Source organism: Salvia splendens, chromosome 6, assembly GCF_004379255.2.
Source record: "Salvia splendens isolate huo1 chromosome 6, SspV2, whole genome shotgun sequence".
Classification (NCBI taxonomy): domain Eukaryota; kingdom Viridiplantae; phylum Streptophyta; class Magnoliopsida; order Lamiales; family Lamiaceae; genus Salvia; species Salvia splendens.
Window position 1 is genome coordinate 38,024,383 of NC_056037.1, and position 20,291 is coordinate 38,044,673.

General features: G+C 43.7%; 1 non-coding gene and 1 pseudogene across 1 annotated transcript; one reads left to right on the forward strand and one right to left on the reverse strand.

Annotated features, from left to right (window-relative positions):
• The first annotated feature begins 1,485 nt into the window (after window positions 1–1,485).
• TRNAC-GCA lies at window positions 1,486–1,557 on the forward strand. Its single transcript has one exon. It is a non-coding gene; the product is annotated as a tRNA-Cys (tRNA).
• Window positions 1,558–3,370: 1,813 nt separating this feature from the next.
• LOC121809228 lies at window positions 3,371–5,015 on the reverse strand (annotated as a pseudogene).
• Window positions 5,016–20,291: the final 15,276 nt, after the last annotated feature.

Sequence of the window (20,291 nt, forward strand, 5' to 3'; positions counted from 1 at the left end):
TATGTGATATGATTAAGTATGTAGATATTAATTTTGAATTAAATACGAGTAAAATACATAGACTGATTTTAAACAACTATCCAGATCCAATAAATTATTGGTGAATGGTGATATGATTAGCATACCCAAAATGCTCCAACCAAACACAAGATAAAAAAGGAATCACCTAACGAAACTAGCAAGCCAAGCCAAACCAAACCAAACCCAATCCTTCTTCCTCGATAATGACTTACCAGCTACTCCATTTGCTCCAATAATTTGTTTTAATAATTCTCAATAATTTTATCAATTTCGATAAATTTTAATTCAATTCCAATCATATCTCATGGACTACTAAATTTTAAGATGTACAGTTTGTATTTATAATTTTATCCATCCCCGATTATTTTTAATTCAGTTTCTGGGGTGTGGAGCAGCGTTGGGGTTTGTTTTACCCTCATCTCACTCCGGTTTATCCCCTTAATAACATTGGCTCATATTAACATAGATTTATGAATATGTGTACCTTACATTTGTTTATATTAGTATTACATAATTGTACTCTTATTTATGTTATTACATTAAGTTTTTTATGGCAATCAAGTGTTTACTATTTTATGAGTATCAAATGCCATACATAGTCTATATAAGTGTTGTGTACTTAAAAACGTGCACTCACTTGGCACGTGTTCATATTAGCAAGAAAATATTTGGAGGGTCGATTATAGGAGATCACTAAGATGATCAATTGATAAATTGAGGAATCTCGGTAACAGATTGAAGCAACTTTAGACCCGACCCAGTTAGAGAGCATGAATATGAGTATAATAATTTATTTTTATACAATAGTACGAATTTTAAGAAAAGTGTAAGTAACAAAATTAGTAAAATATAAATCATAGTTTTATATAATAATTTTAATAATAGAATATGAGTATAATGATTTCATGAAATATGTGATCCGTTTAATTAAAAATTAAAAATAATAGATGAGATTTTAAATCGCGTGCATCCCAAAATAATAAGATAAGACATTATTATGTGGACGAGGGTGTATAGTTTTACCATTCCGTTATCAATTCATGCGTAGCGTACAAGTCATGATACAACTTCGAATATGCACTTTTCGAACACTCTCAATTTACGTGTTAATATTATCGACTAAAATTTTGGGAAAAATTATGAGAGATTACTGAGCTTGCCAACCAACAAGCTGCGAAAGTTTCGTAAGGGCAATTCAAAATATGTGACTTACGATTGTAAATAAAATGTACATTATTTTAAAATCAAATTTCCTTATTAAAGATTTAATGTTGATTCAATAGAAAATAAAGTATGTGGTTAAATTTGTTAAAAATAGAAATGACTTCTACTAAAGTAAAAAATGATAATGATGGAGAGCAACAATGGAGCTCGAAAGTTACATAGTACTGTACGAAATTATTTTCAAATCTAGATCCTTAAACACACTAAATAATAATTTCGTGCGTTGATTTCCCAACAACGGGGTCCATAGCTCAGTGGTAGAGCAATTGACTGCAGATCAATAGGTCACCGGTTCGAACCCGGTTGGGCCCTATTTTATCCTTATTTTTTTGTACTTTTTTACAATCTAGAGATCTTTAATGAAAAGATATTCCCTACATATTTAAAAAATACATTTTTATTAAACGAAAATATCTAGAGATTTTTAATTAGAAGATACCTTACATAAGTAACATATCCTTTTATGTTGATTTTGTCACAATTTAAATTGAATGACTGTAGACACTGATTTCTTTCTTTTAGGAAAATTAGAAAATGAATACCACTCCTAAGTGGTATTCGATTTCCAAGATAAAATAATACTACAAAGATATAATCTAGGATTGAATCTTATGTGGTGCTTGACTTCCAGGATAAAATAATACAAAGAAATAATTTAGGATTAAATTATGAGATTATTTTCGTCATAGGGATTAGCAATGACTAATTATTCCATAATTATTCATCTGGGATTGAGTTGTGAGATTGAATCTCATGAACTAAACACACTGCATATTTAATCTCATGATACAATCTTGCAAACTAATAGCTATATAATCTCATAAAGCAAGGCTACAAATGCGTACTCTTTAGCATAAGTAAAAGAAACGCATTCATGCATGCAGCCTAACAATTCATTCATATTCAACATGGAATTTAGTTAAGAAAAGGAAAAGCATATGCATAAGACATGCCAAGAAAGCAAAACCGCCGGTTCCGGTTTGGTGGAATTCGGAACCGGACCGTGAGGCTATTTCACGGTTCCAGTTCCGGTTCGGAACCGCCGGTTTTCCGGCGGTTTACACGGTTCCGTTTCTCGAACCGGCGGTTTCGCGGTTCGATTTATGTTTTTATTTTTTTTAATTTAAAATTTGGACTTATACAATATATTGGAACAAGACAATGGATAATTTAAATTGAAATAAGACGAATAAGGTGAAAATGATATCAATTTTATTGAATTTGAGTTGTAACGGACAACGATACATTACAGTTTACAATACATATACAAGTAGACAACATACAACAATGTAATATAATTTACAAGTGTCGTCGGAACGTAAATAAAAAAAACATGAAGGGGGGGAAATTGGATGAATTTGAATTCAAAATCCGAATTTTTTTTTGAATTTTTAGAAAACCGGCGATTTTGGCGGAAAACCGCCTGTTTCAACGACAAAACCGCCGGTTCGGTCAATAAACCGGCTGCCAAAAGCTGCGATATGTCGCCTCGTGTTCCGCACCACCACCAAAAGCCACCGGATTGCTGGTTAACCGCCGGTTTCTGGTCCAAAAACCACCGGAACCAGCCAGTTTCAACGCATGAAAAAGCTGCCCCGACTGACACATTGGTTTCCGCGCCCGAACCGTGAAACCGGCGGTTCCGAACCGTGCCGAACCGGCGGTTCGGTGACGTTTACGGTTCAAAAATTCTTGAACCTAAACCTGAACCGGACCACAGTTCGAATTGCGACGGTTCCGATTCGAGGAAATTGCCACGGTTCCGGTTCGCCGGTTAACCGCCGGCAGTGGCGGATCCAGGATCCGGAAACGGAGGGGGCGGAATATATAGTATTAGCTTGATTTAGTGCGGATATGGCTATTTCTTTTGTTGTTCGGGGCGACGCCGGAGGCAAATGGAGGGGGCGAACATGGTAATTTTACATCCTGATAAGGGAAAAATAGTCGCACGGAGGGGGCGACCGCCCCCTCTTGCCCCCCCTAGATCCGCCACTGACCGCCGGAACCGGAACCGGTGGGCATCTCTAACTAATAGTAGCAATCTAATCCCAGAAAGCAGCCTTAAAACACAAACAAAAAAGCAGGTCAACCACAATAACAAGACAAACACTCAAGCCTCCTCCTGCTACTCATCTTCGTCTTCATATTCGTAGCCCTCCTCATCAGCCGTTGCATCCTGATACAGCTGGTATTCAGAAACCAGATCATTCATGTTGCTCTCCATCTCGTCCATTCCCTCACCTGTGTACCAGTGCAAGAAAGCCTTCCTCCTGAACATGGCCGTGAATTGCTCACTCACCCTCCGGAACATCTCCTGAATAGAGGTGGAGTTACCAATCAGGCCGGTTGGGGGGATGTCACAAACAGTCGACTTGACGTTATTGGGGATCCACTCGACAAAGTAAGATGAGTTATTGTTTTGGACATTCAGCATCTGCTCGTCCACCTCCTTCGTGCTCATCTTCCCACGGAACATTGCTGAAGCTGTTAGGTAACGACCATGGCGAGGATCAGCAGCACACATCATGTTCTTCGAATCCCACATCTGCTGCTGTGAGCGGAGCAAAGCCAACCATGAAAAAGTGCAGTCTGGGGAAAGGAATTAAGTTGACAGCAAGTTTGCGGAGATCTGAGTTGACCGGGGAAACGCAGGCAGCAAGTCACACCACCACTCATGGTTGCAGAAATCTAATGGTTGAGATCACCAACTGGTAAACAATATTTTAGCAAGATTAGTCTCTATGCTGAAATTGAAATTTCCACAAGCACACATGAAATCATATGCATAAAATTCGAATGGCATATGACTGTCAGATTATATAAACTGTAGAGAATAAAAAAAGTAGTACAAGTAACAGAATCACTTATCTTTCTGTCGGATATACAGCAACGAAGCAAACATTAGTTCCTTAAAAATCAAACACACAACTTGCATAGCTAAGATGCACAAAAGTATGTGTTGGGTCCCCGGTGGTGCACACCCGAACTATTGAAAAATAAAGAGATGATTGTAATTTCTTGTGTATTGATATCAATCGTTTAATGCCTAGTTGTAGGATCATTTACATTGTATTTTAGGTAGTAAATATTCTAATTCTAGGCTAAGCAATAGTGAATCAATTACACATTGATTGAGTATCAATCATGCACTAAATGCATATTTTATTACCTTATTTCTCATTTGGTAAGTCTTCGTGACACTCCCCCTCAAGTTGAGCAACGGCATTTCCGATGCTTAACTTGCTCAAGACTTCCTTGAATATCTTTGGATTTACGGCTTTGGTGAGGATGTCTGCGAGTTGGTCTTCTGATTTGACAAATGGGAATTCTATAATCCCTCATTCGATCTTTTCTTTGATAAAGTGACGGTCCACTTCCACATGCTTCGTTCTGTCATGCTGAACCGGATTCTCGGAGATGCTGATAGCTGGCTTATTGTCACAGAATAACTGGCTTCTTCTTTTGGGAGGAAGACCAATCTCAGTGAGCAACCCCCTTAACCACATAATTTCTGTTAGACCACTCTTGATTCCTCGGAACTCAGCCTCAACACTCGATAATGCTACCACCTTCTGTTTTTTGCTCTTCCACGTAACTAGATTTCCTCCAACGAAGGTAAAGTATCCCCCAGTAGACTTTCGGTCTATCGGGTTGCTCGCCCAGTCTGCATCAGTGTACCCATCTACTTCAAGATCATCATTCTTCTTTAGCAGAACTCCATAATCTGCTGTGCCCTTTAAATATCGAACTACCCTTAGTGCTGCATCCATGTGACTTTCTTGAGGTTTGTGCATGAACTGGCTTATGACTCCTACGGCATAGGATATGTCCGGCCTTGTATGGGCGAGATATATTAGCTTACCGACCAGTCGCTGATATTCTTCTCAATTGGCTAACTTTGCTCCGTCTTCAAATCTAAGGCCATGGTTCACCATAAGTGGTATGTCCGTCGATTTACAGTCAAGGGGCCCCGTTTCTGCGAGGAGATCCAACACATACTTTCTCTGTCGCAGGAATATCCCTTCCTTGGATCGAAGTACTTCAATCCCTAAGAAATATTTGAGTGCTCCCACATCCTTCATCTCAAATTCCTTGAATAAGTTTCTCTTTAAGTCTTCTATCTCTTCTTCATCATCACCGATTATGATCATATCATCCACATAGATGATTAAACAGGCCATCCGGTCACCTCTTCTTTTTATGAACAAGGTGTGGTCTGATTGGCTTTGAGAGTATCCATACTTGGTCATGGCTTGTGTGAATCTCTCAAACCACACTCTAGGGGACTGTTTTAGTCCGTAGAGAGTTTTCTTCAACTTGCACACTTGTCCTTCTCCGAATTCCGTTGAGTATCCTGGAGGGACTTCCATGTATACTTCTTCATCTTTCTTTAATTCTCCATGTAGGAAGGCATTTGTTACGTCAAACTGGCGCAACTTCCAATCCTTGCAGGCAACCACTGAAAGCAAGGTTCGGACTGTATTCATTTTTGCCACCGGTGAGAAGGTCTCCTCATAGTCGATCCCATAGGTTTGAGTGTACCCTTTTGCCACCAGTCGTGCCTTGTACCTCTCGATGGATCCATCTGACCGTCGTTTGATGGTGAACACCCAACGACACCCTACTGGTTTCTTCCCTTCCGGTAGGTTGTATTTTTCCCAAGTATTATTTCTGAGAAGCGCGTCCATCTCCTTTTTCATCGCCTCTCGCCAGTGCTGGTGCTTCATCGCTTCTTCGGCTGATCGTGGAAGATCCTCTTCATACAAGGCTACTTCAAAGGCTCGAGCCATCTCAGTGAGGTGTCCAACCGAGAGGTTTGCCATAGAGTACTTTGTTTTGCGTCCTTTCCAGTCAGGTGAGTATCTTTTTGCCGGTACACCCCTTGTGCTTCTTGGCGGTAGCTCAAACACTTGGCCACTCGTACTTGTCTCATTTTCCTGTCTCACATGGTCAGTATTAAGCTCAGTCGTGGAATTATTCTTAGGGCTACTAACCTCAGGAATCGAAGGCGGTTCTGACGGCGAGGCTAGTTCACTGGATTCACAAGGCTGATCATGGGATGATGAAGACGGCCCGATAGCACCGCAGCTCGCATCGTCTGTTAGACCATCTTCTGTCACAGGGCTAGGCGATGGCAGCAGGCAAGGAAGTGGTGGACCATCTAGACTTGGGCTTGGGGACCAACTTAGTGGGTCACTAGCGGGTTCAGAACCATTTTCCTCCCCCTGACCGCTAAGTTGGTTATAAAAATATTCGTTTTCCACGAAGTCACAGTTCATAGTAACGTACAGGCACTTTGTTTTAGGGTCGTAGCACCGATATCCTTTCTGATCCCTCCCATATCCTACGAAGACACACTTAACTGAACATGGGGAGAATTTCGTTCGGTCATGTTTTGGTATGTGGACAAAGACAGAGCACCCGAAAATTCTGGGGTCTAATGTAAGTTGTGGTGAGATCTGGTTTTGCGTAGAGAAGACATCAAAAGGAGTTTTAAAGTTTAGGATATGGGTGGGTAACCGATTGAGTAGGTATACTGAGGTAGCTACAGCTTCTGGCCAAAAGGTTTTCGGGACGTGTGAGTCGATTAGAAGGGCTCTAGTCATTTCTAGGATTTTCCTGTTTTTTCGCTCAGCGACCCCATTTTGCTCGGGAGTATGTGGACACGTAGTTTGATGTACTAACCCTTTTTCACCAAAAAATTGTTGCATTCGTGAGTTAACAAATTCCCCCCGTTGTCTGACCTAAGGATTTTGATTTTTTTGTTATACTGAGTGTGCACCATATTGTAGAACAAAGTAAATTTGTCAAAAACATCAGACTTCGATTTTAAAAAATATACCCATGTTAAACGCTTGCAATCATCGATAAATAACAAAAAAATACTTAAATCCAAGGCTACCCAAGACAGGTGCTGGGCCCCAAACGTCAGAATGAATCAAAGAGAAAGTAGTGTCCATACGAGAGTTGTTGAGCTTATATGAGTGTCTATGGCTCTTAGCAAAAAAACAAGTATCACATTTGAAATAAAACTGAGTACTGGCTAAATTGGGAAAAAGCATACGCATGTATCCTATGGAGGGATGTCCTAACCGGCAATGCCAAAGCCAACCCTGTGATTCTGTTGGTCCGTGAGTCAGCATCGCAACACCAGGTTGGGCCATCTTGTCCACATAATACAGTCCTTGTTGTTCAGTGCCATGCCCAACTGTCGTCCCCGTCTTGATATCCTGTAAAACACACCAATTTGGCTCCATTAGAAGTTTACATTTTAATTCTCTAGTTACATGACTAACTGAGAGTAATTTGTGTGCCAATAACTACACATATAGGCAATTTGAGATCTGTAGTGTTGGAGTGATCTTGATTGTGCCTGCCCCTTGGACTGGAATGATACTCTCATTTGCTGTCTGAACATACTTCTTATGTGGAGCAGAAATATTAGTAAAATCAGTAAGTTCGTAAGACATAGTATCAGTAGCACCGCAGTCAAATATCCATTCATCATGTTTAGGAATATTTTCGGACATCGATGAGTGTGCAAGGGCATGGAATTTCTTGTGGCAAGGGATATTGGGGTTAATTTCCAATTCTAGGGTGTCTAGGGGTGTATTTGCAAAGTTACAGAAGCTGGTGGGTGCTTTTGAGTAATTCGCGGAAGTGTGGGGTTGTTTTGTGACGGAGGCTGTTTTCCCGGGGTCAAATTGAGAATATCGAGAGTTGGGAGGATCATTTTGGAGTTTGGGGAGCTGCTGGGGCTGATTTATTATTTTAGGAAAGTTAGAGCATAAATTGTAAAATGTTCTACCTCCTTCATAAACCCTAGCCGTCGATGCCCTAGCGAGCTCGTCGCCGTGCGTCGCTCCTCCGTCGGTCGCCTCTCGCCTCTCTGCTCCGGTGCTACCCACTGGAGTTCCGGTGTCGGCAGCCCGGTCAGCGATTACGATCGCTGCTCTTCCTCCGCCATTTCTGTTCAACGCTCGCGCCGCCCTTAACTTCTTCATATCATCCCACCAATCGGGAAACCCGATGAGGTGAAAGCATCCTTCTTTTGTGTGTTTCTTCCCGCCGCAGTGGGAACACGTTAATCGGCTTCTGTCCTCGTCTGACCGTCGATTCCATGGTCGATTGGCGGTGCTAGGCGGCTGGCTGGGGCGTCCCCGGTCGATTGCCGAGAGACCGGAGCCTATTCCGTCCTTCGCTGCTCCTCCAGTCCCAATGCCGAGGATGGCGTCGTTGTTTGATTCACGACGAACAATTCCGTAAGCCTCGCGTACCGTTGGTAAAGGGTCGCGCCTGATTATCTCTTTCTTTATTGCATCATATTTGTCATCCAATGCGGTGAGAAATTGGTATAATTGTTGTGTTTGCTTGTCCATCGGTTTTATCTCTCGTCGATCGATTGATATCCACAGCCCTTGGAATTTATTCCATATAGCTTCGAGTGAGGTTCCTTCTTGTCTGACTGTGTTGGTTTGTCGATGTAGGTCGTAGATCTGGAGTGGGTCACCCCCACTGCCATATGTGACGGCGAGACCTTCCCATAGGTCATATGCCGTCTCATATTGCGAGACTTCGTTAACCAGGTCTGTCTCTGTCACGCCCGCATTTCCTAAGGATAGGAAGTACGGTGGACCGCGACTAGGGGGGGGATAAAGAAGCGGGGAAGAAAGGGGGTAACAAGAATATTTGACCCAAAACATTTAATAAAGGAAGTTCACTTTTAAACATTGTACTTAAGACGACATTACAAAAGTTAAAGTATTCAGAGTTTAAAGGAAAACATTGTATCGGATTACAAGCAGCGGGAAGACCAAAAGACAGATGCTGCCATGTATGACGACACGACACCATCCAAAAGACCAAATAAAAATACTATTTCAGCTTTGGCTGCTCAACATCCGTCATCCCCATCGTCGCTCAACCTGCACATTAAGAAAACAACATGCAGGGCTGAGTACTTATGCACTCAGTGGACACACGCCAAAAACATAGTTTGTCATGCCATAACAGTGTAACATTGGGGTTTTGAGTATAATGAAAATAACCCAAGTACACAAAATACATTTCATAAATTCGACTGCGCAGTCATTTTCCGATATTGCCACCCTTATTCCCTCAATCATACACTATCTGATCCAAACCATGACAAGGGGCGTGGCCACACCCCAGGTCATCTAGACCGGCCAACTTGCTCTCAGATGGCACCCAGTCTCGTGTACACTAGCCTGAGGGTTCGCAGCCCAACAGACCCGAATTCGATTAAACATATGTGGTAAACCACTTCAGATAGGTTTCAAAACGAAATAATTGGCAAGACAAACAGTTCACCTCCATAAACATTTCCGGAACAAAGTCCGTATTTAAAGATAACCCACATAAAAGTAGGGTAGAAAAGCCCACCTCGATTGCTTAGCTTTTAAAACAGTTCCCTTCAACCACACTTTCCTCGAAAAAGATCACCCTTTTGAAAGATAAATAATATCATGATTAGAGTCAGAAGAGACGAGACTTTAAACGACAATGCATGATTCCTACGTGGACGACTTTAACATCTAGCACGTTACACGTACATACACTTAACAACATATTACAAAACAAACACACAAAGTCACACGTTCGAAACACACCCCGCACGCAAACGACGTACCCAAAACGCGCACACGACACACGAACACAGCACTCCAAGTCCTGGCATACCCTTACTGTGCAACGGCTCACTTGGCTCGGAAAGGTTCGGAAAAAGCTCGGAAAAAGGATCGGCGTCTCGGCCTGGCTCGGTGTCTCGGCCGCCTGGCTCGGCACCTCGGCCGACCGTCTCGGCCGCCTGGCTCGGCACCTCGGCCGACCGTCTCGGCCGCCTGGCTCGGCACCTCGGCCGCCTGGCTCGGCACCTCGGCCGACCGTCTCGGCCGCCTGGCTCGGCACCTCGGCCGCCTGTCTCGGCACAGCTCGGCACCTGTCTCGGCACAGCTCGGCACTTGTCTCGGCACAGCTCGGCACCTGTCTCGGCACAGCTCGGCACCTGTCTCGGCACAGCTCGGCACCTGTCTCGGCTCAGCTCGGCACCTGTCTCGGCACAGCTCGGCACCTCGGCCGACCATCTCGGCCGTCCGGCTCGGCACCTCGGCCGACCGTCTCGGCCGCCTGTTCGGCACCTCGGCCGACCGTCTCGGCCGTCCGGCTCGGCACCTCGACCGACCGTCTCGGCCGTCCGGCTCGGCACCTCGGCCGACCACCTCGGCCGTCTGCTCGGCGCCTAATTTACACCCCTTTTCCTCTGACCCCCGATTCTCAAACCCTATACGACAAACACACCACGCATTCTACATCCCAAAACACACCCAAACACCTGGGATCATCCCTTCCAGACTCTCCACAAATCTGCCCTAGGCTGAACCCAACAACTCTCGGCCAACACACACGAAAACTCTCGAACCAAACACTGATTCCTCCGAGCCATCTCTTGGCCAAACACACCCACATTCATCACAAAAACCTATCACTCAGAAACACGCCACTTGCACATGAAAACATCTCCCAAAAACATACAACTCGCGAAACTGCGCAGTTTACTTGCAAAAATCATAATAAAATCATACGACATCCAAAGGGGCTGAAAATTACACACCACACAGAAAACACATCCAAGATTATACAGTTAAAAATTTGTACCGAAAGGAGATCGTTTGCTCAGTCAAAAGGGGTCGGAACCCACTGTCAGTTACCAACAAAGACATGCTTCACACAGACACATCATCCCACAACCTATTCAGCACCTAAACCCTCCAAAACGTCCTATATGCATGAGGTTTCGAAATTAACAAGGGTTAGGGGTTACCTTTCTCCGAATAGTTCGAAACGTAGGTCAAAGCTTCCCTACTCCGATTTCAAAACGGTACGCGAGAGTTTACTACCTTAATGAAATCAGGAATCAATGAGAGGGAGTAAGAGGGAAGGTAAAAACCGAGAGGGAGAAGAAGGGAGACTTACCAGAGAGAGAGTAACTTTGCGAGAGAGAGAGCGAGCGAGAGAATGAGAGAGACCGAAGAGGGAAAGAGATTGGAAAAGGGGAAAAGAATCGGTTAAGAGGGAGTGGGGGAGGTTGAGAAATTAGTGGGGAGAGGGGGAGGGGTTTTTTTTTGAAAAGCCGAGAGAATTAGGGAGGGAGGAATTTAATTCGTTATTTAGGATTTTAATTCTAGCTTAATTAGTTAATCACTTTTAATGCTAGGTAAAAACACCCCATCCGCAACAATAGTGTAAAGCAATTAATATTTCCACACCATATATCAAGCACAACACATAAGACATCATTAATTTAAAGAACCAAAAACCACAAGATCTCGGATATTACAGTCTCGATGTTGTTGATTATCCAACTGAACACGCAGTGATCGCATTGTTGCCATTTTGGGAAAAACGGATCCGATCGGGCTGGGGGGGGTTGTAACTCCATCTATGTGAGATGACAACCCCTTTCCTCCGATTCTGCGATCCATCAGATTGGACCAGAGAGGGTAGTTTTCTCCGTTCAGCTTCGGTTTGACTGTGATATAGCCCAATGACTCCGGGTGATGAGGGTGGTGAGTTGTTGATGCTGTGTCGTATTTTGGTGATTCAGAGGCCGATTTCTGTTTCAAGAATTCCGCAAATTGCGCGGCTAATTCGGGTGGAAACACCATCATGTTTTGGATGGATGTTTCGGTGGTTTCGTTGTTGCCGGAGTTATTCTCCGTGTGCGACATGTTGGATAGTGCCGCCGGTTTTGCCAAAGGGTTGGGAAAGGTCTATGGATGATGATGAGAATTCTCTGAATCCTTGCCCGCTCTTGATACCATATTGAAAAATAAAGAGATGATTGTAATTTCTTGTGTATTGATATCAATCGTTTAATACCTAGTTATAGGATCATTTACATTGTATTTTAGGTAGTAAATATTCTAATTCTAGGCTAAGCAATAGTGAATCAATTACACATTGATTGAGTATCAATCATGCACTAAATGCATATTTTATTGCCTTGTTTCTCATTTGGTAAGTCTTCGTGACACGAACTCCACATTAGTATGATATTGTCCGCTTTGGGCAAAGCTCTCACGTCACGGTTTTGCTCTTGGGGTACTCTCCAAAAGGGCTCATACTAATGGAGTTGGGGGTAGCCCATTTATATGCTTGCAACTCTTGTTCATTCTCCGATGTGGGATATGGTTTGCTACACCACAAACCTCCCCTCAAACCAAGACCACCAGACCAAGATTACACACAGGTCACCCCTGGTCTTGGTCGAGCTCACACACCACATCGGAGAACTTGCAAACGCAACCCACCGAACCCCGAGCCACACATGCCCAGTCCCTGAACCAGGGCTTTGAAACCACTGTTGGGTCCCGGTGGTGCACACCCGAACTCCACATTAGTATGATATTGTCCGCTTTGGGACAAGCCCTCACGGTTTTGCTCTTGGGGTACTCTCCAAAAGGCCTCATACTAATAGAGTTGGGGTAGCCCATTTATATGCTTACAACTCTTGTTCATTCTGCGATGTGGGATATGGTTTGCTTCACCCACATAATCAATTTATCCTATTGATGGATCCGCGAATTTTTGATGTTAGTAAATGCTGGAAGATGCAGATCACGACACAATGAATTTACGTGGTTCGATTTACTGAGGTAAATCTACATCCACGGGAAGAAAAGAGGGCAGAGTTGTATTGCTTGATCTGTTTTCTACAGCTTACAATACAGACTTGCTATTTTATATTTGATCTCTAGAAAGCGAGAGAGTCCAACCCTATCTATCTGATCTAGGTTCTATTTATACATTGAACCAAGATCGTGGCATGCAGCCATTTACTAGGTAGTGGATGTCGTGGAGATCGTGGCGATCTTGCATGGGTCCACTATCCTGCATGAGTTAATGACTGCTTGACACCACTAAATAGATCGTGGGTGTAGTGGAGGTGGAAATCCTGCATGAGTCCACTATCTCCTAGTTCGGTCGAATACTGAGACCGAACTGCTGAATTATTGCCGAGGAGCTTTTGCCGATCTGAGAGTAGAGCTTGATGCCGACCTGAGAGCAGAGTTTGATTGGTTGGCTTTTACCGAGCTGTAGGCTGGGGCCGAACTCTTTGGTTGTGCCGAACTGAACTCTGATACTCTTTAGTCATGCCGAACTGATACTCTTTCTTGGGCTTTAGGCTGATGGGCTTTACTGCTGTTGGGCTTGTTTAGTACGTACTCCATCACTACCCCCCCCGGAAAGCGAAGTGAATTACTTCGGCATTCTGGATAAAGGTACGGGGTAAGTTGATGTTTGTCCTCGGTCTTATGAAGTGAACTCTTCTTTGACCGGACTCGTCTTTGGTCTGATGAAATAAACATCTTTGACCGGACTCGTCTTTGGTCTGATGAAATAAACATCTTTGACCGGACTCGTCTTTGGTCTGATGAAATGAACATCTTTGACCGGACTCGTCTTTGGTCTGATGAAATAAACATCTTTGACCGGACTCGTCTTTGGGTTGATGAAATAAACATCTTTGACCGGACTCGTCTTTGGTCTGATGAAATAAACATCTTTGACCGGACTCGTCTTTGGTCTGATGAAATAAACATCTTTGACCGGACTAAGCTTGTGTCCTAATTTGGCGAGTTTTATCGCTCGGATCGGACTTTCCGTTGTCCTAATTTGGGGATCGAACTTTCCCTTGTCCTAATTCGGCGAGTTTTATCGCGTGGATCGGACTTTCCCTTGTCCTAATTCAGGCAAGTTTTATCGCGAGAATCGGACTTTCGTTGCAGTTCGTTTCAGACGAAGTGCTTGATTCTTAAGCTGAATTGCGGTCTTGTATCCTCTTTAGAAGCTTGGACTTCACAATCGTTGGCTTATTGCAGTTCGTTTCAGACGAACTGCTTGTTTAAGCTGAATTGTGGCCTTGTATCTTCTTTAGAAGTTTTGACTTCACAATCGTTGGCTTATTGCAGCTCGTTTCAGACGAACTGCTTGTTTAAGCTGAATTGTGGTCTTGTATCCTCTTTAGAAGCTTTGACTCACAATCGTTGGCTTATTGCAGCTCGTTTTAGACGAACTGCTTGTTTAAGCTGAATTGTGGTCTTGTATCCTCTTTAGAAGCTTTGACTCACAATCGTTGGCTTGTATATGTTCTAAGAAGGGGATCAGCCTTCGAAGAACAAGATACCTCAGTAACATTTGTAAGAGACGACACGCACAGAGACAGACAAAACACACAGACAAAACGCACAGAGACAAGCAAAGACCAAGCAAACCAAATAAAGCACATTGACCGAACAGGACTCAAGACTGACTGACCGGACTGTCTCTTACAAATGGAACTTTTTGAGGTTGGAAATGTGCCATGTTCGGGGTACCTGTTCTCCTGACATGTGAGCCAATTTGTAAGACCCTTTGCCGAGGACTTCTGACACCCGATACGGACCTTCCCATGTGGGTTCGAGCTTGCCCAGCTTTTCTGCTCGGCTTACTTCGTTGTTTCTCAAGACGAGATCTCCCACTTGAAATTGCAGCTTCTTCACCCTTTTGTTGTAATACCGGGCTACTTGCTCCTTGTACTTGGCTGCTTTTATGCATGCCAATTCTCTTCTTTCTTCGGCAAGATCTAGCTCGGCTCTCAGTCCGTCGTCATTCATTTCTGCTGAGAAGTTTAGAGTTCGGGGACTGGGTATGCCGATCCCCACCGGAATCACGGCTTCAGTGCCATACACAAGACTGTACGGAGTTTCACCGTTGGAGGTTGTGGGTGTAGTTCGGTAGGACCATAGGACTTGAGGGAGATTTTCTACCCATTGTCCTTTAGCTTGTTCTAACCGAGCTTTTAACCCTTTCACCAGGATACGATTTGTTACCTCCGTTTGTCCGTTTGCTTGTGGATGAGAGACCGAAGTGAACCGCTGTTGAATATTCAGCTCTTGGCACCAATTCTTGAACGTCTTGTCGGCGAACTGAGTCCCGTTATCCGAGATGAGGATGTGGGGTATGCCAAATCGGCACACTATGTTCTTCCAGACGAAATCCAATGCCTTCGAGCTCGTTATCGTAGCTAATGGTTCAGCTTCCACCCACTTCGTAAAGTAGTCCACGGCAACGATTAGGAATTTCATTTGCCGAGGAGCTTGAGGAAGTGGTCCCACTGTCTATGCCCCATTGCATGAAAGGCCAAGGGCTTTGCATAGTGTATAGATCGGTCTGCGGCATCCTTGGGACATTTGCATGAATTTGGCACTTCGTACACTTCTTGACGAGCTGCACTGCCTCTTGTACCATGGTTGGCCAATAATATCCCCATCTCAGAACTTTCTTAGCTAAAGCTCTGGCTCCGATGTGGCTACCGCACGATCCTTCATGAATTTCTCTGAGGATGTAGTCCGTCTCTTCTGGCCCTACGCACCGCAATAACGGCTGAAGGTAAGACTTTCTAAATAGGACTCCTTCATGAAGTTCGTACCGAAGTGCTCGGCACGTGATCTTCCGAGCTTCTCTCTTATCCTCGGGCAATTGTTCTTGATCCAGATACTGCAAGATCGGCGTCATCCAGTTCGGCGAGCTGGATACTGAATGTACCTCGGCTTCATCAATGCTTTGATGCATTAATTCTTCCGCCTTTGAGCTCGGATCTGAGGCCAACTTACTTAAGGTATCTGCTCGGCTATTTTCCGCTCTGGGAATGCGGATTATCCGAAAATAGGAGAAACTTCGGCTGATGCTTTGCGCTTTGTCCAAATACTTCTTCATTCTCTCGTCACGAGCTTCACTTGTACCCAACATGTGATTTACTATGACTTGTGAATCATAATGGACTTTGAGAGATTTGACGAGCAGACTTTGCGCTAACTGGAGTCCGGCCAGGAGGGCTTCGTACTCGGCTTCATTATTAGTAGTGGGGAATAGGAACCGAAGTGAGTAGGTTACCTCGTGTCCGTCGGGAGCGACAAGTAAAATACCAGCTCCACTTCCCATCTTGTTTGAAGCTCCATCTACGAATCCGCTCCAGCAGTCCGGCGGCTCTACTTCGGATTCCAAGGGCTGTGCTAGTTCGGCGTTGGCAGAATTTTTCTGTTCGGCAATGACAGGGATTGCTTGATCGAACTTGGCCTCTGCAAGAAAATCTGCCAAGGCTTATCCCTTGATGGCTTTTCGAGGTAGGTACTCGATTGAGTGTTCTCCCAGCTCTATGGCCCATTTGGCGATTCTGCCTGATGCTTCTGGCTTGGTCAAAACTTGCCGAAGAGGCAGATCGGTTAAGACGCATACCTTGTGAGCCTAGAAGTATGGCCGCAGTCTCCTTGCTGCATTTACTAACGCCAGAGCAATTTTTTCCAGAGGTTGATACCTTGTTTCTGGACCTCTTAATGCTCGGCTTGTAAAGTAGATGGGAAACTGCTTTAGGCCTTCTTCTCGTACAAGCACCGCGCTAATGGTTTGATCGGATGCCGCTAAGTATAAGAAAATCACTTCGGCATCTGTTGGAGCAGAGAGATTTGGAAGCTCGGCTAAATAACTTTTGAGCTCGTCAAAAGCCTTTTTCTGCTCTATGACTTCAGAGACGATTTAGTCTTCTCGGCAGGGAGAGCGTCAATAGTTAGGATTACTCCATCATATTGCGGCTCGTTATCGTCTTCGGGATCCCGTTGCCTTTTCGGATCCTGAGGAGCGCAGTTCGCACCTCCCTGCTTTTTGTTCCTTTTCGGCTGCTTGCTTTGGTATTTTTTTAACGTCCCTGCTTTCACAAGGGCATCAATACCTGCAGCCAAATGTCGGCACTCCTCGGTATCGTGACCGTAGTCTTGATGGAAGGAGCAATATTGATCCTGAGGTCGGCGCGCGGCCGATTTCGTCATCCGCCTTGGTTTTTCGAACATATCGGAATGTAGTTCGAAAATTTCCGCTCTTGACTTGTTTAAGGGTACGAACTGAGCGGGCGGCTTCTCAGGATTGAGACGTGGCCCCAATCTGCCTTGTACCGGTGCCCTTTGAATTCTTTCAAAAGGAGTTCGGCGAGGAAGCCTCTGATCGCTATGATCGGGCTTCTTTTCGTCTCCTCCAGATGAGCTGTCTAAAGACCGTTTTCGACGGTCTGCCTCATCGGCACGGGAGAACTGGTCCGCAATGTCCCACATCTCTTGAGCTGTTTGCGGACTGCATTCCACGAGCTTTCTGTAGAGAGCTCCGGGCAGGATTCCATTTTGGAATGCCGAAATGACAAGTAGATCGTTGAGATCATCTACTTGTAGGCATTCCTTGTGGAATCTCGTCATGAAGTCGCTGATCCTTTCGTCGCGACCTTGACGTATAGAAAGCAGCTGAGCCGAAGTGATCCGGGCTTCCGCTTTCTGAAAGAACCTCCTGTGGAAAGCATCCATTAGATCTCGGTAAGATCTAATGCTGCCTTGGGGGAGGCTATCGAACCACCTTCTCGCGTTCCCGATAAGCAGCTCGGGGAACAGCTTGCACATATGGACCTCATTGAGACCCTGGTTCGCCATGTTATACTGATAGCGTCCCAGGAAGTCATGAGGATCCACCAACCCGTCATAAGTCATTGACGGTGTCCGGTAGTTCCGCGGCAAAGGAGTTCGGGTGATATCGTCCGAGAACGGAGTCTTTAATGCTCCGTACATGGCGAACCCGATATTTCTTCGGTACGGAGGAGATGGAGTTCTCCTGTGGTTCCGGTACCGAGGAGGAACAAGAACATGTCGGTGTTGAGGATTCTTTCTCCTGGAAGACACGTCACTACTGCGGTAGTGACTTTCATGTCTGGATGAGGAGGGAGAATCCGCCGTTGTCTTCTCCGACTGTTGGCTCTTCTGCAGGAAGGTTAAGAACTCCTCCTGCTTCTCGGCCAAGAACAGCTTGACAGCTTCATTTAAATCGGGCTGCTGGGAAGACTCGGTGCGATGACTCCTGGAGTGGCTTGTTCCTTCTTCGTGAGAACCGGAGGTAGATGTCTCCCGAGGCCGTTTTTCAGACCTGCGAGCTGGACTAGCTTCCTCACGGTTATCACGAACGGTATTACGGGTAGTATGTGATCTGGTATGCATTTTTTTTTTTTTTTTGGGGTAGAAAAAGGGTCAAAAATTCGCTTTATCACAAATTTGGTTCTCTGTTTCCCACAGACGGCGCCAGTGATGGATCCGCGAATTTTTGATGTTAGTAAATGCTGGAAGATGCAGATCACGACACAATGAATTTACGTGGTTCGATTTACTGAGGTAAATCTACATCCACGGGAAGAAAAGAGGGCAGAGTTGTATTGCTTGATCTGTTTTCTACAGCTTACAATACAGACTTGCTATTTTATATTTGATCTCTAGAAAGCGAGAGAGTCCAACCCTATCTATCTGATCTAGGTTCTATTTATACATTGAACCAAGATCGTGGCATGCAGCCATTTACTAGGTAGTGGATGTCGTGGAGATCGTGGCGATCTTGCATGGGTCCACTATCCTGCATGAGTTAATGACTGCTTGACACCACTAAATAGATCGTGGGTGTAGTGGAGGTGGAAATCCTGCATGAGTCCACTATCTCCTAGTTCGGTCGAATACTGAGACCGAACTGCTGAATTATTGCCGAGCAGCTTTTGCCGATCTGAGAGTAGAGCTTGATGCCGACCTGAGAGCAGAGTTTGATTGGTTGGCTTTTACCGAGCTGTAGGCTGGGGCCGAACTCTTTGGTTGTGCCGAACTGAACTCTGATACTCTTTAGTCATGCCGAACTGATACTCTTTCTTGGGCTTTAGGCTGATGGGCTTTACTGCTGTTGGGCTTGTTTAGTACGTACTCCATCACCTATCTTACACTCAAAAGCTATAAGATACAGTACATATGGTGGTACAGACGAAACACAATTGAACTGGTAAGACATTTAACTGATGCACGGGTATGTCATATGTGATTTATAATCACACAAAAAACGACCATTCATTATTCAATTCGGTAATTGTATGAATGGGCAAATTGCTGAAAAAATTAATAAGTTTGACAAATTTATAGTCAAACCTTAAACTTTTAAAAGTAGTCAAATTATTATGTAATTTCAATATTTTTCTCAATTATCCCATTAATTTGGATTTGGAGGATATTGTTTATGATCTGAAAGGCAAAATACATTTGTCTAATTTTATACTCCGTATTTATATTTTCCAAACATAAATCCGATAATTTTGTTAGTGATAGTACAAATTTGCATAAAAAGCTATGGATTTCGCTTCATATACAATTTTCTCAAAATCCAAATCAAAAGGAAAATTAAGAAAAATGTTAATTATAAGAAAATAGATTAATTTTAAAGTTATAGGATTGATAAACTTTGTGATTTTTTTGACAATGTACCCTTTATTAATAATGATAATCACATTATTCTTAAAAAACTTAAAACTATAATAAGAAATGCCCAACTCTAAATTTCTTCACACTATCTATGAATTATTTTGGGTTTTGATTCTTAAAATATACAGTATGTATATGAATTTCATTTTAGAAAATTTAGATGTATGGAGTCTAGCCCACAAAGTTGAGCAGCTTATATTTATAGGCGTAGTTAAGGTACGTATTTTGAGATATAATTTCAATAATGTCATTTTAGCACTTCCACACTAAGAAATAAAAACTTAATTTTCAATATAAAAGTATTAAAATATCCCTAGAAAAAAGTTGGTTAACCATATAGTTAAACGAAGGAAATAAAAGTTGGTTAATCAAGGAGCGAAGACTAATCTTAACCCTTTGATTTGATATAATGTTTCCCGCGTTTCTCTCCGTTATAAACCATCATCTTCTTCTTCTTCTTCCTCCTCCTCTCTACCTTCATTTCCTTTTTTCCCTTCATTTTTTCTTCTCATTTGCAGGCGTTTATTCCCCTCTCATTTGAAGACAAAATGGTACCTACATTCTCTCACTGAATCTCTGGAAAATGTCACATAGCGTTAGCCTTGGGTTATGAGTCAGTGACAAAATTAAGCTTAGGTTAGGTTAATTCAATCTCCTCATTTGCCATTG